An 11,218-nucleotide genomic window follows, 5' to 3' on the forward strand; every position below is an offset into this window, starting at 1 on the left:
GTTTTTAAGCTTTTAGGCTTTAGCAGTAGTTCAGCTGAGATCCATTCAGATGAGAACTCAGAGGCTTCCATTTTGAGGAAACAGGACTGGCTGAGAAGCTGGCGAGGTGAGGTTAGCTGTGGCTTGTTCTGTCTCTCTGATCTTCCAGAGCTGGCACTGAGTTTTTTTATTAATAAGATCTTTTAAGATTCGTGTTACATTTGGTGCCCAATTTGTGGGGTATGGATTCTTGAAATAGCCACTTGCCTGTGGCCTTGCAGACCCCGATCAGGCCCAAGCTGCACGTGACCAGTTGAGGTGGCGCCCTCAGGTAGGATTTGCTGAAGGAGGCAGAGGCAGGAGGTTCCCCAGTTCGAGGCCAGCCTGGGAGGCTTGCTGAGGAGAAGCTAGATATGGGGCCTGGCCGGGCCACAAACGGTGGCAGCAGGACCCTGTAAGTGGTGGCTGCTTCTCTGTATTGCCTGCTGCTTCTCATTGTGCTGGTGACAACAGCAACGCTGCTACCAGGGATGAAGGGTTTACTGCTGCTGGTTCAGACAACAATTGCCAGGACCATCGTGTTACAAGAAAGCATCGGCAAAGGTCAGTTTGGAGAAGTTTGGCGAGGCAAGTGGGTAGAAGAAGTTGCTGTGAAGATATTCTCTTCTAGGGAAGCATGTTCGTGGTTCCAAAAGGAAAAGACTTATCAGACTGATGTTACACCATGAAAACATCCTAGGATTTATAGGAGCAGACAACAAAGACAATGGCACATGGACTCAGCTGTGGCTGGTGTCAGATTACCAAGAGCATGGATCCCTTTTTGATTACTTGAATGGATACACTGTTACAGTGGAAGGGATGATCAAACTAACTCTGTCCACAGCAAGTGTTCTTGCCCATCTTCACACAGAGATTGTTGGTTCCCAAGGAAAGCCAGCTATTGCTCCCAGAGATTTGAAATCAAAGAATATCTTGGTGAAGAAGAATGGAACCAGTTGTATTGCAAATTTGGAACTGGCTATAAGACACGATTCTGCCACAGATACAACTAATATTGCTTCAAACCACAGAGAAAGCACAAAAAGAAAATATTTCTGTAGTGAACCATGACCACACCTAACAGAGACTTTGAAGTCTTCCAAACAGACGACGGGATCCCACAACGATGACTGCACACAAACTATGATAAAGCCCTTAGGCTGATTTGGATTACAAACTGCTCAGGACAATTTTGAGATGGCTAGCTGAGATGATCCAGATTCACAGACAACTCGAGCAAGGACAACTTGAGACAAGCCCTGCACTCTTGCATTATGCAGAGACTGGACAACAAATGATACAGCTAACTCTCCCAGGACTTGACAATTAACCCAAAAATTTTCTTTTCAGGATCCCCTAAAGATGTCTTCACCCCCAGAAAGCAGGAAGTGGTTTTTGGTCACTCAATGGCTTATAGATAATTGTCATTGTTTAGGATGGTTGGTTACAAGTTGTTATTGTTAACAGTCAGGAAAAAAAAGATTAAAAAAGGAGATTAGATTCAGGGTTCTTGTTTAAAAAAGAAGAAAGAAAAAGAAAAAAAGAGGATATAGATAAGAGGCAGATTTGAATCCACTCTGAAAAATAAGAGATATAGAAATAATAGGATAAAAGGGTTGACTATTGAGTCTACTCTGAAAAAAGGAAGATATAGAAATGATAAGATAAAAGGTAGATTGTTGAATCTACTATGAAAAGAAAAACGAGAGAATATGGATATGATAAGATAAAAGGGTAGATTATTGAATCTACTTTTATAAAGGAACTACTTGTTTTAAATATTTTATATTGGATTGTATTTTTGTATATTATATACAAATTTTGTATTTGACTCACCAAAATAGGATGAATAATGAAATATTTTGTCTGAATTTGTCAAATGTTAATGGACTGGACATTGTTAATTTATATAATAGAGTTTTTTGTCTGAATCTGTCAAATGTTAATGGACTAGACATGGTTAATGTAATGCTTGACTGTATATATTGCATATACTTATTGTATATACTTTTTCTTATATTAGTTATAACTTTTTTATTTTAGACAAAAAATGGGAAATGTGGTGATATTGTGTCCCCTAATATATTGTGCACCCTAATAAACTTATCTGGAGTCAGAGAACAGAACAGCCACTAGATAGACATAGAGGCCAGAAAATGGTGGCACATGCCTTTAGTCCTTGGGAGTCAGAGATCCATCCAGATCTCTGTGAGTTCAAGGCCACACTGGAAACAGACAGGTATGGTGACACACACCTTTAACCCCAGGAAGTCATGGCAGGAAGCATAAAGGTATATAAGGCATGAGGACCAGGAACTAGATAGAAGCTTTTAAGCTTTAGGCTTTTAGCAGCAGTTCAGCTGAGATTCATTCTGGGTGAGGACTCAGAGGCTTCCAGTTTGAGGAAACAGGACCGGCTGAGAAGTTGGCGAGGTGAGGTTAGCTGTGGCTTGTTCTGTCTCTCTGATCTTTCAGAATTTACTTCAATAGCCGGCATTGAGTTTTTTATTAATAAGACATTTTAAGATTCGTGTTACACCCTAACCTTTCTTTTCTTTTTCTTCCTAGATATCTCCTTTGTTCCTCTAGACATTTTTACTTCTGCTTTCATTTTATGTATATGTGCATGATTTTATCTCATGATATAAAGCCTAGGAACCACAGATAAGAAAAAAAAAACATATGGCATTTGTCTGAGGCTGGCTTGATTTGCTTACTATGATTATCTCCACTTGATTAATTTTCCTGCGAGCAACATAATTTTTCTACTATACTCACCCTCTTGCTCCCAGCTGGACCCTTTCCATTGGCCTTTAATCACACTAAAATCTATTCCTTTAATTAAAAGAAGCAATAGGAGATCCTCTCATCCTCCATTCTGTTCCCTTTCTGCCCTCTCTCCCCTTCAAACTCCTGCCAAGCTCTTTGTATGTGATCAGTACTAGCTCTTCCTCTCCCATTTCCCTATCCCTCTTGATGCCTTCTTTGTCTTTATCACTCGAGCATACACTTCTCACTAAGGTCGTGGCTGACCCCTTAGGCTTCAACTCTAGCAAACCCTTTCCAGTCCCAACTGTCCAAACCTTCTGTGTCTTAGCACTGTTTGGCAGTCTGGCTCTAGGATATTGGCACTCTTTTGCTTTGCCTCCTTGCCTATTCCTTCCCAATAGTGCTTGTGATATTAAAAAAAAATTAGAAAATTATAAAATCCCACAGCGATGTCTCTGACCCAGACATTTGTCCTGATGGAATTCTCATTGCTTCTTCAAAAGAATATTCTCAAATTGGAGCTTTGTCTTTTCTTTCCAGTGTACCATGGCTCAGGCAAAAAGGCACAGTCACCCACGGACTCATATGGTCCCTGAATCCAGGGGTTAGCCTTGATATCCTTTCTTCCTTATATGTAACTAAGTACCAAGAATGCTGATTTTGTTCTGTAGATAGGTATCTATTTGTCAAGCCCACTTATGTCCACCTGCAGCTAACATTGTCTCTTTTTAGTAAGTCATGAGAATAGCCCTCTGTTTATTTCTAATCACTGACTACCTTACTCCATTTGCTTCACTATGGCTGGACTGATGTTTATAAAATGCACATCTGTCTGGGTGTGGTAACACACATCTTTAATCCCAGAAGTCAGGAAGCAGAAGCCAGAATGGCCTACATAGCAAATTCCAGGCCTTTCAGGGTCACATAGAGAGACTCTGTCTCAAAAACCACACATCCAATGATGTTGCCTCTCCTACCCCATACTCCTTAATATATATTTCTCTACAACCCATGAAGAGCTTCTTAGTATTTTTAGGAAAAAGATAAATTCTTCAATGTGGCCTTAAAACTCTGTTCATTTTGGGCCATGCCTGCCTTCCCAGCTCATTATTTTAAAATATTTTACTTTTTGATATTAATATAATTACATCATCTTCACCTTCCCTTTTCTCCCTCCAACCCCCTCCCATGTATACCCCCCTTGCTTTCTTTCTAATTCATGGCCTCTTTTTCAGTGTGTGTGTGTGTGTGTGTGTGTGTGTGTGTGTGTGTGTGTCCCTTTTTATTTTTGATTATTTCTTTTATTTTTGATATTAAATATAATTCCCTTTTCTCCCTCCAAACCCTCCCATGTATCTCCTCATTCCCTTTCAAATTTATGGTCTCTATCTCTTTATATCTATATCTTAAATATATATACCCCCTCTGTCTTGCTACTCAGATCTGCCAGGCCTCTCCTGGCACCTTAGGGTTTTTGCACCAACTGTTTCTTCAGCTTACAGTACTGCTCGCTCCTCTTGACAAATCTTTTTCAGTGTTCGGGTCCTCATTATTGTACTTACACTCCAGCAATCCTTCTACTGGGAGAGTCTCCTTTTTCACTGATTAAGGCAGGATTCCTTCCTACAGGGTTTTTTGATTCATCACCTTTGCAGTTACTTATGTGAACACTTTAATAACTCATCTCTTTCTTCATATCTCATAAATCCACTCAATACATATTTACCGAGTCCCTACTATGTATCAGGCATTATTTTATAAATAATAAATATGTAACGTGGCCAAAGATAGTGCCACAATGAAATAAAATGTGGGTAAACAGAACAGAGAAAAAAGACTGTTGCTCTGTGTAGGATAGTTATAGAGAAGCAACTGAGCAGCTGTTTGAATGAAGTGAGAGAGCAAGGCATGAGGATGCCTGGGGTGTGAGCATTACAGCAGTAGCAAGGGTAAAGACTAGCAGGTCTCTAACGTGTTCAAAATATCCAGGAGATCAGTACGTTAGAGTACAAAGGAAAGAGAATAGTAAGAGGTGGTGATAGAGGTATGAAAGTTTCTCAGGAAGCCTGAAGATAGAGCTACCATGTGACCCATCTATACCACTTTTGTATATATACCTGAAGGACCCTAAATCAACACATGACAGAGACAATTACACACCCATCACAATAGCCAAGATAGAGAATCAGCTTAAGTGTTCATCAGTGGATGGCAGGATAAAGAAAATATGGTGTACACCCACAATAAAAATTTGCACATCCATAAAGAAAAATAAAATCATGAATAAAATAAAAATAAAAGCATTTGCAAGAAAATGGATGAAATTGGAGATAACTATGTTAAGCAAAATAAGCCAGTTTCATAAAGACAAATTCTATATGTTTTCTCTTATATACAGAACCTAGATTTAAATTTAAATTCATATGTGTGTGTGTGTGTGTGTGTGTGTGTGTGTGTGTAAATATGTGTGTTTCTTTCTGTGGTGTGTGTGTATAAATATGTGTGTTTCCGTGGTGCAGGTGCACACACATACACATCATAAAACTATAAAGGGAAGCATTAGAGAGAAGGAACTGATCTTAAGTGAAATGGAGAAAAGAGAAGGCAATGGAATATATATGATATAAAGCAGAGTGAGTTACTGTCTCAGGGAAGGAAAGGAACCATCCAGAAGGGCACACCAGATATGAGGAAAGACAGTGGGAGAGAGAGACAAATAGCAGCAAAACATGATGACATGTATGACCGTGTGATAATAAAATCTGTTACTTTATATACTAACCTAATACAAATTGAAAAAAGATGAAAACAGGGATTAAGGGATGCTGGCTCATGGAAGGCTTTGTAGGCTAAGCTCTTGCAAGGTAGAAGCTTTTACACAGGGATTCTTGGATTCTGTGTATGTTCGGAAATGATCATCATGGTTGTCTTGGGATGGATGGGTTGGAAGGTGAAAAAGTAGAAGCAGGAATCTATTTAAGAGGCTGTGGTCATGGTCCTGGGCAGAAATGATGTTGTCCTGATGATGGTGAGAAAGCATCACCTGGAAAGCATTTGGAAGGCAGAACCTTTAGAATTTGTGATGTGTTCCTTTAAATCCCCTGGGGATTGATTTCTTTCTTTCTTACACACAGAAAAAGCAAAAAAAAAAAAAAAGCCTTGGTGTGGCAGGTGAGGGCTTATGACATAGGGTCCCTCCTAAGACTTCCCCCTCCCCTTCCTTCCCAGCCACACTGTCTCTTCACTGTACCGTGAGCAGAAAAAATATGATCTTCCCTCTTGGAAACGATCTTCCATCAGGGATCAAGAAGCAGTGGTCCACATGCTTTTCTCCTCTCTGCTGAAAGGTCACATTACTGGAAAGTTCTTTCTCCACTACACTCTATGAATGAGCCCTCTATTCCAGCATTCCTAATTCCCATTACTTACTGACCTTGTCTTCACAGTGCTTATCACATTTGATGATATATTACATGTATATCATTATATATACAAATATACTATTGTACATACATATACACAATACATACATATAACATATATGTATGTATGTGTAATATGTACTATATATGTATATATAAAATGTGTATATATATAAAGATTTATATATGCATAAAACATAATGGTAGACAGTGGAACCTTTAGGAGATGGGACCTAGTAGAAAGAGGTTCACTAATTGGTGGCACACCCTTGAAAAGAATATTGAAACCTATTACTTGTTTTCTATTTACTTCTTGGTCACTAGAGGGTATGAAGCCTCCTTTGACATGTGTTCCCTACCCATGATGTTTTGCTCTGTCAGCTGAAACCTCAGAAACTGTTAAGTCAAAATAAATCACTCCTCTAAGTCAGTGTTTCTCAGTCTTCTTTTTTTAAAATTAATTTATTTATTTTATGTGCATTGGTGTTTGGCCTGTGTGTGTGTCTATGTAAGGGTGTCAGATCTTCTGGAACTGGAGTTACAGAAATTTTTGAGCTGCCTTGTGGGTGCTGGGAATTGAACCCTAGTTCTTAACTGCTCTTAACCGCTCTTAACCGCTCAGCCATCTCTCTAGTCCTCTTTTCTCAGCTTTTTTTTTCTTTTAAGATTTTTTCTTTTCTTTTTATTAAGAGATTTTCTATTCATTTTACATATCAACCATGAATTCCCCTGTCTTCCCTCCCAACCCACTCCCCATTCCCACCTCCTCCAAGACAAGGTCTCCCCTGGGGAGTCAGCAGAACCTGCTACATTCAGTTGAGGCAGATCCAAGCCCCTCCTCCCTGCTCCAAACAGCCAGCCCGTGCACTAAGAACAGGTCCCGGTCTCACTGCCTGGGGGCCTCCCTAAACACTTCAGGCTAAACAACTGTCTCACTTATCTAGAGCTGTGACCCCTTTAATATAGTTCCTCGTGTTGTGGTGACCCCCCAACCGTAAAATCATTTTTGTTGCTACTTCCTAACTGTAATTCTGCTCCTGTTATGAACCATAATGGAAATAGCTGATATTCAGGCTATCTGGTTGAGATATCTGGTTGAGAATTGTTGCTCTGCATTGCCGTTGTGGTTCTGAGGTATCTTGACACACTCATAGAAAACTGCTTAACACAGGATCAAAGAACAGATCCAAGTTTTGAGGCCAAAAAAACGTGCCATTTACTGAGATAATTACTACTGAAGGGTTTTCAAATGAAGACAGGAGCCCCCTGCTTTAACCTCCTACGATGTCCCTGCTCTATGTACTGCAGGCTCAGAAAAGTTTTTGCTCCCTCTGCAGCCCATGGAAGGCTGTGACAAGACCAGAATTTGAGGAGCCTGACTCTCCTTTTCTTCTCAAGGAGAGAGGAAGAAACTAGAGATAACCTCTGTGACCTCTCAGTTCCTGAAATGTGGTGTGACATCAGTTTGATGGAACCCCCACAGCAATGTCTTAGATGTACCCCATTCTGTGCACAGAGGTTTTGGGCAAACAATTGGCTTCCAGTTGAGGAGACAGTACCACAACGTGCTTTTTAACGAAAAAAATAAAGAAATACAAAATAGCTATCTCTTTTCCTCATTCCTGCAGGTGCCCAACCAGGTTGACTCGCTGGAGTGCATTTTCTGCATTCTTAATAGATAGCTAGCAGGAAACGCCTTGCGCAGCCCCAGCTAGAGGGGTAGAAAATCGCAAGGGGAGGGTACAAATCCCCAGATCCTGCTTCCACAGTTGTTGAGCTACTCCAAAACCGGAGGAGGATTTTGCTGTCTCAGGTAACTGCCGAGAATTAAGGTAAGAGAAGCTGGGGACTTGAGAGTGGGAAGATAGATGGAAATTCCCATGGGAGTGAATTGGAAGTCATGATACACTGTGCTAAGGGAGATTTAATCTGGTTTTTCGGGGGATTTTGCTTCAATTAGTCACTGACAACTGCCGTCATTGACTCCCGACCCGACCCCGGGAGTACTTGGTGCGTTTTGCAGGAGTGTGGTAAAAGTGTCGATATAGTGTCCGTGTGGAAGACTAGAGGCTAGACTTCTGGCTTTGGATTCCTTCTCCGGAGGTGTTCTATAGTAGTTTGGGTAATATTTCAGGGTCTACTTGGAACATTCTGGGTCTTTATTTTTATTCTTGACATCTCCTTAGAGTCAGCTTTCCAGTATCTTTTTGACCCAGGTCAGACCACCCCTCTTTCATTGGAAAAGGAGGCGCTCAAGATTTTCATAGGGATGTGGTGAAATTTAGTTCTTCATAGGATTAAAACAAATGACAATGATCAGAATGTGTATCCTTTTAGAGTCGATTTACTTAATTTTTTTTTTGTTTAGTCAGAGTTCACTGTGTCGCCCAGGTCCTCTTACTCCAACCTCCTCAGCACGCTGGAACCACGTGAATATGTCACAACACCCAGCTTAACTCTCTGGATTTAAATATCCATCAATTGCAATTTCCAATGGAGTCGAGTATAGCCCAGAGAATTCCTTGTAGGCAGGATCCAGAGAAGTTACACTTGCTGAGTGTGTGTTCCTGTGTGTGCGGAGAAAAAGAGAGGCAGCGGTAGAACATGTGGTTGATTCAGTGTCTCTAACAGTTTACAGTATGAGCTCTCCAAGGGAGCTGGGATGATCTCTGGCTTTTCCCTGCTCATTTGACATGTGCTTTCTTAGTCTATACCCAGTGAGACTAGAAATGCGTTTGTGGCCATGCTTTCCCAAGAATCTGGCTAGTTCTTTCTGTGTGGCTTCAGGGGAAATTAGCTAAGAGTTTGCAAGCTGTGTCAAGCCTGAGCCAAGCACGGTGGCTGCTGGCAAGGCAGAGCCTGAGAGGACTGTCCTGCAAAGGTAATAAGTGGCACCTGCAGCGCCAGACAGTTGGAGCCTTCAAGGAAAGCCCTGAGGGAGAAGACTGGGGGTTTGCTCGCATTCCTTGCTTTAGTGTCCTGGCTCATGACTCAGAGGACTAGAGGTCTGCCCGATCCCCACATTTGATAGGTGGAGAGACTGAGACTGGAAGAGGCGGAGAGACTTTTGCACTCATCACTTAGAACAGTTAGAGGCAGATAGAGGCTAGAGCCCGAGAGACCTGAATCTGAATGCCAGCGTTGCCGCTGTCTACCTTTTTTTCACCCTCTCTAACATCTACTTTGCTTATTTGAAAATGGGGGTGATAATGTCTACTTTGAAGGTCAAAACACTGGAGAAGATATATGGACAGCTTCCAGCACAAACAGCTGTTATAGACTGTAGCTTTAAAATGCCAGCATCTCCACATACGTGTTCCTTTATCATCCCTAATACCTTTCCTTTGTATTGACAACTCAAAGAATCTGAATATATATTGTATTTTTATTGAGTAATAATTTGCCTACTGTAAAATAGACCTTCAGTATATAATTTGATGAGTTTTGACTAATGTAGTAACTGTCACCCTCATCAAGACAGAGGTAAGACATGACCAAGCATGTGGTGTTTCAGTGCCTACGATCCTAGTTCTCAGGAGTCTGAGGCAAGAGGAGTAGACATTTGAGATAAGCCAGGGTTACACAGAGAGACCTTGCTATATCCCTTCATGTACTGGGGGAAAAAGATATGGGACATTGCAGCAGTGGTGAGGGTTCCTTCTTGCCTCTTCCTCCTTAGTCTCTATGCCACAAGCATCTGCTATTCCAGCTTCTAGCGCTGTAGGTTATCTGTGCTTGTTTCATATAAGTGAAACCATATAATATGTGGTCTTTTTTATTTGTCCTTTTTACTCAATATAATGAGATTTATCGGTATTGTATGTGGTGTTAGTTTGCTCTAGTTTACTGCTAAGTAATATTCCATGGTATGAATATATCATAGAAAATGTATTTTCTTAGTAATAGACTTATTTAATCAGTTTCCTTTGGTGGGGGAGGTTGTAAACACAACTATCATGAATGTTTATGTAGAAGTATTTGTGTGTGCATGGCTGGGGTAGAATGATCTGAAAAGTGAGCCATTTAAAAAGATCCCCATTCGAGGCCAGCCTGGTCTACAGAGTGAGTCCCAGGACAGCCATGGCTACACAGAGAAACCCTGTCTCAAAAATCTAAACCAAAACAAAACAAATTAGAAAGGTCCCCTGCTTGTTTCCAGATTTCTTCTTAATGTCCCTAGCATAACTAACCATAAAAGAATCATAGAACGCTAGCTGAAGAATTCACACTATTCAAATCCTTCTAAGAACAATATGAAGCCTGGAGGGATTTGTTATCCTCCACCTCAAGGTTATGCACTCAGGCTTCTGACTCCTAATCTTCTATGATTTCCTTGCATTGTACTTCCACTCTGTGAAATGGTATTCAGTCATTGTTTATTGAGCACCAATTTGTGCTCAGACATCAAGAAATTTGTAAGAAAGACTCCATAATACATAGGATCTCATAGACTAGACAGAAAGGCCATATATTAAACCCTAGTCATTTTTTGGCTATATTCACAAGATTGAATAGATTAAATACACCGTTAGCCAGAGTACACAGCAAGTCTGGTTGAGTTTCAAGGTAAAGATGCAGTCCCAGGCAGGCTACTTCCCCTAGGAAAGGGAACCAGGCCCTGGTCTTGGTGCAAATAGAGATTCGAACTTGAAGGAAGGACATGAAGGACCTGGCAGGGTTGGAATGCTGCTGTGAATAATACAGTCCAATGCCAAGACAAGACAGCAAACATCTGGTGAGCAGTGGCAAACAGAACATCCAGTCTTTAGCTTTCCAATATGTGACTATAATATAGTGTCATAAAAGTGGGCTTTGGAGAGCTCTTTTTGGTTATGAATGTGGGTGTCCAAAGACCTTTGAGCTGGTGCTGCTGTAATTGCTAGCTTCTAAGATGGACAGGGTTCTGTGTAGGACAGTCTCACGGGAGGTTTGGTGTGATTTACTCTCTTGCATGGAAGTAGTCAGGCTGGAAAGAGTGCTGGTACACAGTATCTGGACCACCTTGG

Source organism: Peromyscus eremicus, chromosome X (assembly GCF_949786415.1).
Source record: "Peromyscus eremicus chromosome X, PerEre_H2_v1, whole genome shotgun sequence".
Lineage (NCBI taxonomy): Eukaryota > Metazoa > Chordata > Mammalia > Rodentia > Cricetidae > Peromyscus > Peromyscus eremicus.